This window comes from Sorex fumeus, unplaced genomic scaffold (assembly GCF_029834395.1).
Source record: "Sorex fumeus unplaced genomic scaffold, SorFum_2.1 ptg000008l, whole genome shotgun sequence".
Classification (NCBI taxonomy): Eukaryota; Metazoa; Chordata; class Mammalia; order Eulipotyphla; family Soricidae; genus Sorex; species Sorex fumeus.
The window spans coordinates 61,882,759-61,900,848 of NW_026606065.1; the positions used below are offsets into that span (position 1 = coordinate 61,882,759).

The window sequence follows — 18,090 nt, forward strand, 5'->3', positions numbered from 1 at the left end:
TAAATATGTCTGAGAACCTTTGGTTTTGCTTATGACAGCTCACCAGTATGAACATATATGGAAAAGCATTATCTTATATGCAGAATTACTATCTAACTAATCTTCATGCTAACCACAAAACAAAATTGTGTAACATGCACAGAGTAAGAACTGAGTACTGAGCGAGAATAATCCTGATAAAAAAAATCCACATGAAAAGGCAGATATCAAGAAATAGAAAAAAAAAAACCCACAATAGGACTATGAGGCAATCGGGGGAATAAAGAAATAGGATGATACCAAATAATAATTTACAGATACGAATGATGATGCTAAATGTGAATGGTCTAATCTCACCAATTCTACATTCTCGAGAATCTAGACAGATTTAAAACAAAATCAAGATCTATCTATATTTTGCATACAAGTCTCTCACTTACTTAAAGTCACTTAACTTAACTTCCCGTTAGTCGTCGATTTGCTCGAGCGGGCGCCAGTAACGTCTCCATTTGTCCCTGTCGCGTGCTAGTGTAGCCCAATGGCATCTGTTCGCTCCGGGAACATGAAGGGCCTCAAACCGATCGTTCATGATCTTCAGGAAGAAGTCTGACCATCTGGTAGGTGGGCGGCCACGCGGTCTCTTGACATCCCGTGGAATCCAATCAGTAACAGCTCTAGTCCAACGGTCGTCTTTAAATCTCATTACGTGACCAGCCCATCTGATTTTCGACACCTTGGCAAATGAGACAGCGTCCCTGATCCTTGATCGTCGACGGATGTCAGAACTCCGGATTCGTTCTCTCATTTGAGTGAAACGTGATATTCCAAGCATAGCTCTTTCTATTCTTCTTTGGGAGACCTGAATGGCATTCTCATCTTGTTTGCGTAGGGCCCAGGTCTCTGAGGCATATGTTAATGCAGGAAGAACAGTGGAATCAAAGAGATGTGCCTGGAGCCGGAGGTTCTTCGTCCTCTTAGCTATTTCTTCAACGTTCTTGAAGGCGTTCCAAGCCGCTCTCTTCCTCCTGCGCAGCTTGGGTGTCAGGTCATTTGTCATGTTGACCTCTCGACCTAGGTAGACATAGCTGTTGCATTTGGAGATGGTCGTTCCATTGAGAGCGAATGGGGCGTCAGGAACAAGGCTGTTTCTCATAAACATTGTCTTCGTAAGATTCAGCTGTAGTCCTACCTTTCCACACTCACGGTCAAAGTCGGCCAGCATTTGTGCCGCTTGGCTGATGTTTGGTGTTATTAAAACAATGTCATCAGCAAAGCGGAGGTGGTGTAGTTGCCGACCATCTATCTTCACTCCCATTCCTTCCCATTCCAGTCGTCGCATGATGTTCTCGAGGGTGGCACTGAAGAGTTTCGGTGAAATGGTATCACCCTGCCGCACCCCTCTCTTGACATCAACGATCACTTCTTTGTAGAATGGTGAGATCCTGGTAGTGAATCCGCAATACAGCTCACGGAGGATCCTGATGTATTGGGCTTGAATCTTCTAACTACACATGGATCTTTCTCAAGGATTAATCATATATTGAGAAAAAAACATTTATTTCATGGTATATACTTATACACATAAAGTATTATTTAATCATAATGATCCCTATTAAAATACAGAGTTGAACAAGAAATATCAGACAGAGAAAAATAAAGCAAAATTGTCCTACTGAAGAATTGGGTTTGAATGGTTTGGATGCAGTGGCATTAGTGATTTATAAGCCAAAATGAGATTGGAAAAAGACATGACATAGATAGGAGGCAGATTCTGATACTGCTTGCAAACACTATGACATTTCGTATTTTAACAGAGCTTGCCACTCTGTGCAGAGATGAGTTCATACTGTGTTAATACTCTTCTAGAACAAATATAAAATGTACAACATACTAACAACCAAACATGCCCATGACTATTTTTATGTCATAAGAATGTGTACAAACACAGGCAGATTTTGGAAGAAATTTGATCCAAATTCAGAGAGGGATACAGGGTGGAATTTCCATTTTATAATTTCTGGCCTGAGAGCCATACTCATTAAATATATAGAATGGTTAAAACTCTGATCGAAATCCTGACATCTTCCTGGCCTTTGAAAATCAGAAGAGTTAAGACAAGTTGAAAAACTAAAATTTTCAGAAAGCACATCAGTAATTAGAGAGCTAGAAAATAAAGGCTGTTGGAAGATGATAGAGTATTTTTATAGAAATTGTATTTTAATATATTTCTGAGTTCTGCATGTACAGATTAGAGTCAAAGCAAACTACATACAGATAAGAGAAATTCGCAAACATTTGAACTATTTTCTCAAATAACAGACATGGCTATTTAACTACCATTTAGTCTAAGATGGAAAATCAGAATACAAAATCAATGTTTTTATATTAAGGAATATATCCCAGAGACTTAGAATAGAATATATAAATAAAATATCTAGGATATCACACAAAAACTACTCAATAAATGGTCAAGGAATCTAGAGAGGTACTATAGGGTATAACTTACATACAACTGATCTTGGTTTAATTTCCAGTATCATATACAGTCTCATAATTACTGCTAGAATTAGATCTGGAGGTACCTAGGTACCACTAAGAGTGACCAGTAAGAGCTCTGAGAATCAGTATGGTAATCCTGTTAATTCCCCCAACTAGGCCCAAGTGTGTCTGCGGTATTCTCTAAATATTACATGTAACCTTCCAGCCCAAGTGTCTGATAATCCTTAGAAGTGATCTCATAACCCCTTAAAAAGACCACTTGTGAACGAATAATAACGAATTAGGACAGCATGATTCATTATGAAATAAAAGAATGTCAGTATACCCTCACCATGACTTGAGAAAAATGTAGAATGACGCAAAAGTAATATCAAACACTATAACTATATTCAGCAATGGAATGAAAATTATATCATTACTATATATATATATATATATATATATATATCATATGACTAAACACATTTATTTAAAAGGAACCAAAGATACAATTTAAAATGAAAAAATACATACTGTTTTCAGAAAGACATGCTCTGTGATTTAGGCTCAGTTTCCTCACCCACAAAGCTCCCCACCAGAACTCTGCGCCAAATTAGCAGGCAGGGGGCTGTCTATAAGTGGTTATTACTTTGGCTTATGGTCACCAGGGCACGGTAGCCATCAAGAAGCTATTACCATATAGATCTCAGCACTAGCTGGAGAATTTATATAATGGCAGGTCTAAAAGTGGCAAAAGTCTCAGTTTCAGTAGGCAGTCTGAAGATGGCAGGGACCAGAATCCAGCAGGACATAGTGGGAAGTGGGGCCTTGAAAAGTGCCAGAGTCCTTTTTATTTGTGATCAGACAACAGCTTGCTTGCTTGCTTGCTCGCACTGAATTAAATGTGTCCTGGCAGGGCCCAACCCTTTTTTTTTAAATTTGTTTTGATTTCCTATTTGTTTGCTAAAGTAAGGAATGTCGCTTCTTTTTTTTTTAATCCTTAGGCATTTCATCTATTTTCTAGTAGATTGACTTCTCCTTAAGGATGTGTCTCTAGGATCTCTTAGGAGAGCAAGAGCCATTAAGGCTTAACCACATAGCCATCAGAAAGGTTGTGAGAAGTCACGAGATTGTGCTTGCTAGATTTTTCAGCTGCCTACTTATGTATGTTGTCTTTTGCCTCTATTTTACTCTCTGAGCAGTGTCAGATCATAGAGTTGTGCTGCCTTGAAAAGATATAATTTGCAGGAAAAAAATCTTAAAATTATGACTTCGTCGATTTCTTGACTTAAAAATACATGTAGCAATGATTAATCAAATTTGTCACGGGAACTTTATTTAGTTTCTTCTCTAGCTATTTATTTAAAATCAAAGAAATATCATAATATTTTACTCCATTCTTTTTAGTAATTTTCAAATTTCAATGCTGCTATGTGGTGTGCTCTTTAAAATAACAGGAAGCACTGCACTGTACTCCTGTTGTTCATTGATTTGCTTGAGTGAGCACTAGTAACGTCCCCATTGTGAGACTTGTTATTGCTGTTTTTGGCATAACAAATACATCATGGGGAGCTTTGCCAGGCTTTGCCATGCAGGTGGGATACTCTCATTAGCTTGCCGGGCTCTCCGAAAGGGCCCGCCCGTTGATCGTCGATTTGCTCGAGCGGGCCCAGTAACGTCTCCATTGGAGACTTTGTTGTTACTGTGTCTGGCATATCGAATACTCTCGGTAGCTTGCCGGGCTCTCCGAGAGGGATGGAGGATTAAGCCTGGATTGGCCATGTGCAAGGCAAACACCCTACCCGCTGTACTATCGCTCCATCCCAATAACAGGTATTCTAACAAACTAGTATTAATATATCTATAAAATGTTATTTTTCAAACAATATAATATCTCTTTATAATTTTAGAAAGTTGACAAAATTAGGGGCTGGAACAATAGCACAGGGACCCGGGTTCGATTCCTCTGTCCCTCTTGAAGAGCCTGGCAAGCTATCGAGAGTATCCCGCCTGCCTGGCAAGCTCCCTGTGACATATTCGATATGCCAAAACCAGTAACAACAAGTCTCACAATGAAGACGTTATTGGTGCCTGCTTGAGCAAATCGATGAGCAATAGGAGGACAGTGCTACAGTGCTACACAAAATTAGAAGTTTAGTATCATTTACGCTTTTCTTTTCTTTTTTTGCTTTTTTGGTTCACACCCAGCGATGCACAGGGGTTACTCCTGGCTCTGTACTAAGGAATTACTCCTGGTATTGCTCAAGGGAACATATGTGTTGCTGGGAATCGAACCTGGGTTGACCGCATGCAAAGCATATGGCCTACCCACTGCACTATCACTCCAGCCCGTTTATGCTTTTTTTTTTTTTGGCTTTTTGGGTCACACCCAGCAATGCTTAGGAGTTACTCCTGACTCTGCACTCAGGAATCACTCCTTGCAGTCCTTGGGGAAACATATGGGATGCTGGGAATCAAACCCGTATCTATGCATTTTTGATATATGAAATTACCTTATTCTGCATGAGGACAGGGATATTTTGTATTAATTTTTACTGCAGTTTAAATACTTAGCACATGCTATAAAATCAGTAAATACTTCCTAAATTAATAATATCTTAACCAATGCACTAATTTCAAAAATTTCAATGCACAAATGTCGACTTCACCAACAATTTAATTTTTTAGTGTTTATATCTATAAATACACAATATGCAAATACAACAAATCACAAGAATATAAATCATCTGCAAAAAGCACTAGATACAATGTATTCTAGCCTAAAGTCATGCTGAAAGAGAAGTTAATAACCTGAAAGGAAAAATTGAATAGTAAATAGGAAGACATGTAAACCAATGCAAAATTGAGAATTATATTTCATCAGAGTTGTATGTTTAAATTTATCTCTCTAGAGATAAAGTACTTGCAAACTAACAGGTTTGCTACTATATACATCAAGATATTTAGTTTCTGACACGGTCACAGTCACGGTCCTCCAGTTGTTCATCGATTTGCTCGAGCGGGCACAGTAACGTCTCCATCATGAGACTTGTTGTTACTGTGTTTGGCATACCTAATACGTCACGTGTAGCTTGCCAGGCTCTGCCATGCGGGTGAGATACTCTCAGTAGCTTGTCGGGCTCTCTGAGGGGGCAGAGGAATCGAACTCAGGTCAGCCATGTTGACCTCTTGTAAGGCAAACGCCCTACCGCTGTGCTATCACTCCAACCCCAGTTTGTGACAACACAACGATATTATGTATACCATTATAGAATATTGATAGTAATATGGTCATTAGTATTACTAATACTAATATTAGTCAGTAAATGCAATTTTAGATGAGTTCCTATCATGAAATTTTTACAAGCTCATTGTGTTAAAAATTTAGTTTTATTTAGAGGGAATCAAATTTAAACTATAAAGGTATGTAGATACAATGAACAAATATAAGATTATAAACTTACTGTAGAGAGAGTATTCCAGTATTTTATTTTATTTATTTTTTCTCTATAGTAGATAAAGTTTTGGGGGGGGGGGGGTGCACAACTGGTGGTGCTCAGAACTTACCCCTGACTCTACACACAGGAATGGCTCCTACTGGCACTTGGATGACAAAACGTGGTGTTGGAGAATGAACCCAGGTTGTCTGCATGCAAGGAAAATACCCTATACAACATCCTATTGCTAAGGTTTCTTACTGAGAATTTTTAAAAACAAAATAATTAAATCAAGAACATCTTATTACTACTAAGTATCATTCATTCATTCATTCATCATCCTGTTATTCGTCGATTGCCTCGAGCAGGCCCCGGTAACGTCTCTTTCATCCTAGCCCTGAGATTATATTCAAGGCTCTTTTAGGAGAATGAGACCCATCATTGTTACTGGTATTTGGCATATTTGGTACGCCACGGGGAGTTTGCCAGACTCTGCCCTGTGGGCAGGCTACATTCAGTAGCCTGCCAGTTTGTCAAAGTAGGAATGAGATGTCATAATAAGATTCGCGACCGCGTGGTCCTGGGAGCTGAATTTTATAGTCTCTGAGTCTTGGCCGCTGATGGGATTACACGGCGCCAGGGGGCCAGGTGGTGGGTGTGACCCCCGCCTACTGGAATTTGGAGGATCTGGGTGGAGGATGCTCGACTCCAATCCGAGTAGGCTGGGAGATCTCGGCCCCGGAACCCGCGTGGCTTTGTCCCTCTGCCAATACCTTCATGTGTGCGGAGAGTGGTCTCGGCATGGTGATGGCTGGTCCTGGAGGTCTTCGGCTGCTGGAGCCCTGGTTGGAGCGGGGAGGAAAGCTCAACCCACTCCCCTCCAAGGGACCCCGGCGAGGAACAGCCAGGTGCAGGGGCAGGAGACTGCATTGGTCTCTTCCGGGGGCTGGATTTTACTATATATGATACTACTAAGTATCATTTATAGAAAAATAGCAAAATAGCATTAGGAAACATTATTTCCCATTATCACAAAAATTCTTCTCAAGTATTAAGTCATGCGAAAAAAATGGAGTTTTTGAATTTTTTTATTTTTGTTTGGAGGGTTGATGCGATGTTGAGTTGGCTAGAAGTACATTCTGAGGGCATGGACAGAACCCTGGTTAGCTCTGCCTCTTGCAAGACATCCTTGTTCTACCTGGGATAATTAGGATTTGGGACACTGAGCCACACATATCCTGCTTGTGGCTAATGTGGATGGCACAAGGGTATGATCCCAGAAGTGTCAGAGGAGATTGTAGAGGTTGATCTTGGATAGAGGATGTCCCTTTGCTTCCAGCATTCTCTCTAGAAGAGGAAGTCAGTGAGAGCCACTGTTGGTAATGGATGTCCTTATTGAGATGCTGAGTGGTTCTCATGCCTGGCAGAGAAGTGGATGACCGCTGATCCAATGCATGCCCTAGGACAATAGCTACTAAACTACTAAATGCTCTCACCCATTGGTGTGTCTAGAAATTGCTAGGGTTGATGTCATGCCATTTCTGTTGGAGGTACTGTGGGTTTGACATCTGACCTCAGGCTATGGGTATATTCCATAGCCCCAGAAAGTATGTTTTCTCTTGGGGGGCTGTGATGTTAGGGAATTGCAGTGCTCTGACAGTACCTAGCTCTCAGCAGATACTTAATGAGTTTCTATCTGAGGATCTAGGTAACATTTGTTTTCTTGTGGTAGATTGGCAGGTGACCAATGGAGCAGAGATGTCATATTCCTGTGCAGACATGTATACTTGGGACCTCACTATTTCTATAGAGAGACACTTCATTAGAGTTGGGGAGGTCTCAAGTGACGCCTATGCCATAAAACCTCTTTCCTTTGTATCATGTGAATAATCAAGACAAAGGAAGATTTTTGTGATCTTAGCCTCACACTTAGTTGTTTTACAGTTGTTTTTTTCCAACTTGTGTGAAGTACGTTGAGACATGTTCCTGGGCCTGCCATCTCTTATGTGTCTCTTGTGTCTTTTCATTAAGACCTGGGGATAGAAGTAGTACTTAAGTTTTTTTTTTTCTTATATAGGAGATCGCCCTAGTGCCCTGGGTGTCTATGCATGTGGCATTTGACTTTGCTCTCCTGACCTAGATTCAATTCCTCCGCCCCTCTCAGAGAGCCTGGAAAGCTACCAAGAGTGTATCACCCGCACGGCAAAGGCTGGCAAGCTACACGTGATGTATTCAATATGCCAAAAACAGTAACAAGTCTCAAAAAATTTGTTGTGAGATGTTACTGGTGCCCGCTCGAGCAAATCAATGAACAAGAGGATGACAGTGCTACAGTGCTTAGTTTTGTTTATTTTTAATTTATTTTTTAACAGTGGTACACTTGGCTGTGCTCCTGACTTTCAGCTCATTGATGATTCCTGGCAGAGCTCAGGGGACCACATAGAGTGCCTGACAATGAACCTGGATTAGCTGTGTACATGGAAAACATCTGATATGCTGTAATATCTCTCAAGCCCAGAAAAAGTATTCTTAAACAAGCTGGAAAAATATAAATACAAAGTTTATCGGGAGTTGAAGAATTTATGTAACAAAAATGATAAATAGTAAACAATGTTCCCTCAACAGAGTATTGTCACATTGTCACTAAAAATGTCTGAAGAATCATTTTAGAAGATTATCAAAACTTTGGAATAGGAAAAATTTTACCTATTTCTGTATTTTAAATCCTGGCACCTTTATTAATTAACTTTAAAACCTTTTAAAAGTCACAATTTATATAACGCTATGATTCTACACACATAGTGCATTTATTTTGAGATTTAAATTAAGAAGAACATATACAAAACACCAGAGGTGTTTAAGAATTCAGGATATGGGGCTAGAGTGATAGCACAGCGGGTAGTGTGTTTGCATGCGACTGACGTGGGTTCGATTTCCAGCATCCCATATGGTCCCCAGAGCACCGTCAGGAATGATTCCTAGTGCAGAGCCAGGAATAAACCCCTGAGAACTGCCGAGTGTGACCCAAAAGAAAAAGAAAAGAAAAGAAAAAAAAAAGAATTGCAGGATATTTGCAATTTTAGAAAAGTGAGATGTTTATGCTAAAATAGTCTCAATGGCTTATAAAGAAATCTTGAGAGTTTTGAAATGAATTTTGCCTATATTCACCTTGGGTTATTAGTAAGAATTATTAAATGCCCTTTAATAGATAAAATTAGGTTTTGCAGCAATTAGTTTTGTTCTCAACATGAAAAACAAATTCAGTTTTCTAAATTCGAGAGCTACTTTACCTACAGAAAACGGATATGTAGATAGAAAGCCCATAGAACTCCGCATGGGAATGGGCGTATTTACCAGTAACAATTGAATAATTTAATCACACTTACAATGTGTAGATCAGATATTAACTGGTGTATTGTGTCTAGATCTAGATGCATCAGGTCTGTAGACCATAAAACACTAACAAATTAATATGGATTTTTTTTAATGACCGGAGACCTTAGTTAAAAAGACAAAATATACTCATTATATCCATACATTTGTAATAAAACCTGACTATCTAATAAATCTGACTTAAATATTTGAGTTGGATTCTATGAAAAAATGGTAGAGAATCTACTTTCTACTTTTAATTACAAATTTTGTTCTACTTACAATAGGTCCTGCGTAACTCTGACACTATATCTTTTGAATTTATTTTTATGTTTATAGTAATTTAACACAGCTACTCTAGAGTTAACATTTATGGTTTTGCTATTTAAGTTTCTTCACTTTCTCAGTCACCACTGTGCCGAGATCCTCCACCATTGTCCTGTCACTTCTAGCCGACCTCTTCCTTTCCCTTCCACCCACTCTTCCAACTGCTTGGTAATCTTATCTTTATCATCAAATCCAAGGGCTTTTCATCATTGAATAATTATTTCTTTGTTTTTCTTCTGTATATACAAGACGGATGAGATCATCAGGCATTTTTGCCCACCCTCTGACTTATTTCACTTACCATCTAAATGAAAATGTCAAGATTTCATGTCTTCTTGTAGCTCTGTAATATTTAATAGTTCATTGTGTATATATAGTGCAACTTCTTTGTCTATTTATCTCCCATTGGACATTTGGGCTCTTCCCACATCCTGACTATTGTACTTAGTGCTGCAGTGAACATAGGTTGAACTACACTTTAATACTCCCCTCTGACACAGTTGAACTAGTATTAACCTGACTTTCATTCCTGCCTGCCTTCCTATTGTATAACTTTTTTTCTATTGTCTTAATTTCTAGATTGACAAAAAAAGAGTAAACCTTTTGAAAACCACCTACCAATTCTTTTTATGCATATTTTAGTTGGTATGCGAATGACAGATATAAGGAAATGACAAATGCCTAAAGGCAGCAGAAATCAAGAACTGGTTTTAGTCAGAAGATGGAAGGGTGTGTGGGAGACTGGACAATCCTAGAAGGAAGCAGGCATTCTGGGGAAGGGTGTGGAGCTGGGATGTTTTATGTATTAAACCTTACAAATATGAGTTTTGTAAACCAAGTCACCTAAAATAGAATAACAATTTAAAAAATGAGAGGATGTTATCCAATTCTTTAGATTCATTATCCTATCAATATGCCTAACGACTAAACATGTTTTTAAAAAAATATGAAGAGGGGCACACCTACCTTTCTGCTTAGGAAACACACTTGGAGCTGACCATGTGTGCTACCAGAATTCAAAATAGAGACACAGCCAACCAAATACTAGAAAGAGATTTAACCACCTCTTTACCATAGTATCTCTCTGTCCCTCAAAGACTTTTTTTATGCTGGTAAATCACTTATATACTGGAACAAATTTTAACTTTATTCCAGTACAGTTCATATTTGGTCAATATTGTATAGTTTTAACTAAAAAATAATATGCATTTTTATTAAAAAACCTATGGTACATTTTATTGAACACATTTTTGTTAATATATAAATTATAACATATCTGTTTTCATTTTTACAGAAAGATAATTTTGGACTGTCAATTTGTAAAATTTAAACAGAAGCTAGTTTTTACCTTTTAGCGAGAATTGGCAAGAAAAAGAGTATATATATTACCAGTTCTTCTAAAATGTAGAATGATGCTGTTTTGCAACTTCTCTACATGTTCAGCTACTTTGGGTGGGTATTGATTTATTAGAGCAATAAATGCCCGAAACACTTATTTTGATCCTGCTGAGAATATTAAGATTCCTGAAAAATATAAATGCTAAGCCTCTAGTGAGAACTCAGTGGGAGAAACAAAGTGAATTTTCTTCAATGAAGTAAGACACTGGTGTGAACTTCTTTTCTGTCAACTTGGCTAAATGTGTTAAGTAAAATTTAGTGAATGAGGTACAAAAACTAGCAGGTAGCAAAAATTTACTCAAGTAATGATCTGCACTTAATAGTTGAAACATAATAAGGTAATTAAAGTAAATTTTGTAAACATTAGTAACTCCTAAATAAGAAACTCTTACTAAACATGTTTTTCCTTTTTTCTGTTGAAATAAATAAGAAAATTTAGCAAATAATCTTTAAGTACAAGTCCTTATCCTTCTATAATAGGAAATTATTTTAAAATATCGGGCAATGGTATAGAAAGTAGGGTGTTTACCCTACACAGAGTTGACCATGGTTCCATTTTGGGCTTCGTGCAAGATCCCCTAAGCCTATCAAGAGTTGTCCTCATGTACAACACCAGTAGTAAATCCTAAGCACAGCTGGTATGGTCCATGTATACATAGATATGTGGATAGGTAGATAGATAGACAGATATATAGATAGATAGTCAGCATTGTGTGAATGTCCATTAAACACATTCTGAGACTTTATGCCTAATTACCAAAAACACTTTTTTGAGAGATGAAATAAAATGTCTTGGGTAATTTTGTAATTTCTCAAGAGAACAATAATATTTGCTTAGTTATGATAGCAATGGTTTCATATAAGCAGAAAAATACATTCCATCATCTTCATTCTTTGTGAGGAAAAAGATAATGATGTTCACTGTATCACTGTCATCCTGTTGTTCATCTATTTCCTCAAGCAGATACCAGTAACATCTCCATTCTTCCTAGCCCTGAGATTTTAGAAAGTGCCTCATTGGAGGCTCTTTCAGGGTCAGGGGATTGAGACCCATCATTGTTACTGGGTTTTGGCATATTGAATATACCACTGGGGAGCTTGCCAGACTCTGCCGCATGGGCAGGATACTCTTGGTAGGTGGCCAGGTTCTCCGAGAGTGAGAACTAGACAATAAGACTACACTCATTTGTGGAGTATAAAACAACATAACACAAGGCTGACACCTAAGGATAGTAGATACAGGGGACTGATAGATTGCTCCATAGCTGGAAGCCTGCCTCATGAGCAAAGGGGAGAAGGCAGCTGGAATAGAGAAGGGATCACTAAGAAAAAGTTGGCTGGAGAAGTCAGTCGGGATGGGAGATGTGTGCAGAAAGTAGATAAAGGACCAAACATGATAACCTCTCAGGGTCTGTATTGCAAACCATAATGTCCAAAAGCAGAGAGAGATTACAGGGTGTCATGTCTGCCATGGAGGCAGGGGGAGGGTGGGAAAGGGGGGTTATACCAGGGATATTGGTGGTGGGGAGTATGCACTGGTGGAGGGATGGGTGTTTGATCATTTTGTGATTGTAACCTAAACTTGAAAACTTGTAACTATCTCACGGTGATTCAATAAAATTAAAAAAAAAAAAAACGAGTTCTCTTGGATAAGGCTGAGCGAGCTTCCAGGAGCTTGCTTTTATAGTCTCTGGGTCTTGGCCGTTGATGGAATTACACGGCGCCAGGGGCAGTTGGTGAGTGTAACTGTCTAGCTACTGGAAGATGGGGGATATGGGTGGAGGAGGCCTTGTCCGGATATGAGCAGCCTTGGAGATCTTCATTCTTTGTGATGAAGAGGATAATGATGTTCAAGCCTAGTAAAATGTTAAAATGTTTAGGAATGCTTTTCTCTAAATGTATATTTTAAATCAAGCATTCCATCAACCTCCTATTTCCTTTTGACATAAGGGATAAACAGTGAGTTGCCACATCTGACTATAAACCAATGTTTTACTTGCATGGAGATTGTGTAATGATCTGTCTTGAGTAGTTTAAAATGCATTAGGACATCTTTATGCTTGTCATCAGTTTCTAACTAGGTAAAACTCATTTAAAATTTTATAAAATTTAATGTTGAAATCAAATTCTCTATACTATTTGTTATCATTCAATTCTCTCTTATATAAGAAAATTTATTTAGTTGTAGCATTGCTAGATGGCTTGACTGAGTGGAGAAAATATCATTTTATTTTTCCATGCAGTCTGTAAGATTCAGTTCTTTCATAAGTTAGAACCCAGAGAAAACTTTGAAGAATTAAAACAGAAGACTTAGAATGATATAACCACAAAGCAAGAAAGAAATGGAAAAAGAAGTCATTTTACCAAATCAACTATATTTAGGGGCAGATTCTTTATTACATATCTTTAATAAATGAAATGTAAACAATATGATGGCATCATTTTGTAGCAGACCAGTAATTTCAATAATATTTGAAAAAGTTATGCACATTAAAATAAGTGATAGACATCAGGTATTTTGTATGGTTTATTTTAGAACAATGAAGCTATTGTGATAATAAAATATGTGTTTACTTATATATTACATATAGAAATAATTGTACTTTTTGTTTGTAAAATATACAAATAACAATATTATATGGTGTTTCAAAATTAAACACTAAAGTCAAATAAACTAAGCAATTTACAGAGCTTGTTTAAAATGCATTATATGTGTCTCTTAAAACCAACACTGGCAAATGACAGTATCCACTATTTTCTCACTGGTAAAATCAACAACATGCTATAAATTCTTTAAGTTCAGAAATAATTTTCTTATTTCAATTTTCTCGTTAAGTTTTTCTTTAAATATTATATATAGAAAGATAATACATTATCATTTTATTCTTTTGACTTCCCCTGATTTAATTTAAAATAAATTGAGAATATTTTAATTTAATATTTTCATAACAAGTGGTTATTCCCTTTATTTTTTCTGGTTTTCAGGAGAGCAATTTATGGTCTGTCTCCATTCTATTCATGTGTGATATTACAATTCCAGTGTTCTGCAATGTTCTAAATCTGCAGTTTATATTTATGATAAATAGTAAGTAGAGTTAAATCTAAAGTAAAATATTACTTATATAATTCACACTGCTGTGTTTGCAAATATTATGATAAAGTTGTATTGCTCAGAAATTTGACCTTGCTGTTTGTGTCAATTCTAGGAACCTAATGCTTCTGTAGATTATGGGAATAGCATAGTTTGGGGCCAAACGTTATCCTGTAAACAAATCAATAAAACATAATATTCAGCGACTTATCAAGATGTCTAGCTAGGCTAAATATTGACTTTAATAAAAGGAAAATAAACGTCAAGTACTTCTATTTTCATTCTTATCGTCCCTTGTTAGATCTCTCTCTCTCTCTCTCTCTCTCTCTCTCTCGCTCTCTCTCTCTCTTTCACCTTTCCACTTTCTGCAGATATTATTTAACCTGAAAATAAATTTCTTACTCCTGGTAGTAGATACATGAACAAATGATAGAGATAGATGATAAATAAATAGATAAGCAGTTACAAATAGTGATTTTCATGCACTTTTCTCTTGATCAGCAGGCTACTGGCTACAAGTAAATGAACTCTTCTGTTCTGTATTCTCTCTTGAACTACATTTCTCCTTTGCTTTTCCCTTCACATTTTTCTAAATAAACTTTAATAAAAAACTATCTTGTTTCACTCAATATTTTTTCTAAAATGGAAAAAAATAGTAGATAATATGCGTAAAGATTTTTTTCTATATAAAAATCATACTTCAGAATATAAAATACATACTTTTAGGGCTAAAAGAGATGGAAAATTTTTGCTTATATAAATTATATTATGACTCAAATAGCATAAACAATACCCAAAAGCAAGCTATCTGTAAAAAAGCATCTACATCATATAAAACTGAATTCTAACCTGTGTTTTAGCACTTACATAGTTAAATTGATAGTGGTAGAGGGAATTGGAGACTGATATTTTATGTTTAGCTTTTAAACTTCAATAAACAATGATAATAAGAAAAGTATAGAATTTAGAGTATAAGTCAAAGTATAAAGATCCTAGGACTGGAGATAAGGCTCAGTAAAAGAGCTTTAGACTTCCTTGTGCTCAATTAATATATTTTGAAGTTCTATGTTTAGAGTGGGAGACTAACACCCAAGAGTAGTAGACATAAGGACCAGAAGGTCTGCTCCATGGCTTGGAAACCAGCCTCACATGCTGGGGGAAAAGGCAGCTCAGACAGAGAAGGGAACACCAAGTAAAGGATGTTGGGAAAACCCATTCGGGTTGGAAGATGCATGCCGAAAGTAGACTATAGACCTAACACGATGGCTGCTCAATACCTCCACTGCAAACCGCAACACCCAAAAGGAGAGAGAATAAATGGGAATGCCCTACAGCTGAGGCGGGGTGGAGTGGTAGGGGATAGGGTGGAATTGGTGGGAGGGATGCTGGGAACATTGGTGGGGAAGAATGGGCACTGGTGGAGGGATGGGTAAATGATCATTGTATGACTGTAATGCAAACATGAACGTTCATAAGTTTGTAACTGTACCCCATGGTGATTCACGCATAAAATACATACATAAATAAATAAATAAGTAAATCTGTTTAATATTTTTTAGAAACTGAATTTAAACTTTGTTTACTTTCTATAGAAAGGTTTTTTTGTAAGATATGTGAACAATTGAGATGCTATTGTTGCATAAGACTATTAATGTCTTTGTTCACCTTATTCCTTCTCACTATTTTAAATTTATCCTTTCATAATGAAGGACACAAAAGCTAGAAATTTCCGGTAGCCAAGAGAATAACTATCTTCAGAATAGACATGTCCAGAACTTTTGAGTCCATGCAGGACTGAATGTTGCAAGAAACCAAACATAAATACCTAATACAATAATGTGAAATGTAGTTTTGTAATCAAGATATTCCTCAGGTTATTTTAAAATTCAGCATTAGTTCCCTTAGTTTCTTGCTCATGTGACATTTTCAATGTCTCCTTTCACTAACCATTTTTTAAAAAATTTGATTCAACAATGTAGAGCTAGATAATAGGTCCCTTAGCAAGTAAAAATTGAAGTGGTACAAATATTAAAAGCATTCTGTGCCCTTTGAAAATATTATGAAAGTTAGTGCACAGATGGGCTGAAAGTTTAATTACCTCAAATGAGGAGTGTCAGAGTCATCATTGCTCCTGCAACAACTGGAAATTCAGCAACGAAAATATCTATCAGGAAATTACTCTGAGAATATATATCAAATACATTGAAGAAACAGCTGCCATTCCATTTATGTCACCAAGTCATAAGAATCATGGGGATTGGAATAACATGAAGATGTTGCATTGGCTTTTTCTTAATTTGACATTTTCTAGGCATTTCTCAAATGTGTCAGACTGGGGAAAATGTATGCAATTCAGTAACATGCACCAAGTTAAATATCACATTAGATTTTATGTATTTCTGCTGTAAAATTTTTATGTGAAAGTTTATAATTGCTTTCTAGGATGTGCAGTTTTTCTTTTGACATATTTTTATTGTTGTAATAGTACAAATATTAATATCTAACTAAAATTAATAATTTTAACTGAAAAGTCAATATTTTACCTCTTTAGCATCTAATATTATTTTAGTTTATATTATATATGCTCATTATTTTAAATTTATCCTTTGATTGATTAGCGATGATTGATAAGCAATGCAATTTCAGTATCAGCACTCTATGACAAAATATCAAAAACAATAAGAAAAATGGTAAACTAATGGTATTTTTCAGAGTAAATATTCATTCTTTGGCATCAAAGGAAATTAAGTGCATAAAGAATAATAAAAACATTTTAAAATATTTCCTTAAACAACTTGCCATAGGTTACACAGTCCACTGTGGCAGTGTGCCATTATATGCATTCTTTATTTCTGGCAGTGATTTGGCCGGAATTCTTTGAGCCTGCTCATTACAGATACTGGTAAACTATGTACTTAAGGAAACACAATATAGTCTAAAAGTAAATTTTCTCTAAAGAGTGTACATTGATACTTGGCAAGCAAATTTTTAAAGTACAAGAAATCAAGTCACATGTTCTGGAAAATATTAAGAAAAATGTATTACTATAAAGATATGTATCATATTAATATCAATTTCTGAGAAACCTTTCAATTTATTGTTAATTAAATGTATTTATACTGAATCTCAGCTGAAATAAAATTAACCCATTTAAATATATATATATATATTTGTATTCATTATAATCCAAATCTTCAGGTCTTGGGAAAGAACATGACTGGAAGCATCATGGCTATTTATAAATTAGTAACATAAACAATTCATGTGTTTTGTAATTTAAACAGATATGTAAATATTTATGATCAGGAAGTTTCTGAAAAAAGCATAGATACGTGACACAAACTAAAATTTAATTGTAAAAGGAATTAAATGCCTGTAGAATATTATAATTATGAATTTCTAGAAATAATTTTGTTTGATCATTTTAGCATAACTTTATGTAATTTCATCTCAGTAGGACAAGGAACTTAGGTTTAGAGCAGTATTCTTACATCCAGTAATACATCAGTGACTTACACATTATGTTAGTTCTGTCAAATCACATACTAAGTGAATAGATTTAAATGGTTGCAATGCTGCTTTACAATTATAAACTTCAATTAATTGCAGAATGGTGACATTTAATCAAATAGGTGTTTTGTATGACATGGACCTTCATTTTTCAGAATTCATGATCTATAAATCAACTCCCCCCATGCACACTGGCCTGCTGAGCATGCATCCCACCAGGTACTCATGCCTCAGAACATGCTAATCACAGGCTTCTCAGTCAGAGACTACTCCCCAGATAGCTGCATACTTCATAGTTTAACTTTTTAAAATTTCCAAATCTGTTCCCTGAAACATCTTTAAGAAAGCTTCTCTGGGGAATAGATTTAAGTTCCACTTCCTATACTGGTGACTACTGACTCACTTTTAACTTCATTTTGTGTTATTTTTATTAATGAAATGCTTAATAACTTGAAATCCCCCTCCAATCCCCCAGCCCCAGGAATATAACATTTTGGA

General features: G+C 36.4%; 1 pseudogene; it reads right to left on the bottom strand.

Moving 5' to 3' along the window:
- Positions 1 to 415: 415 nt before the first annotated feature.
- Positions 416 to 18,090, bottom strand: part of LOC130018063 (uncharacterized) — a 29,821-nt pseudogene continuing 12,146 nt past the window's right edge.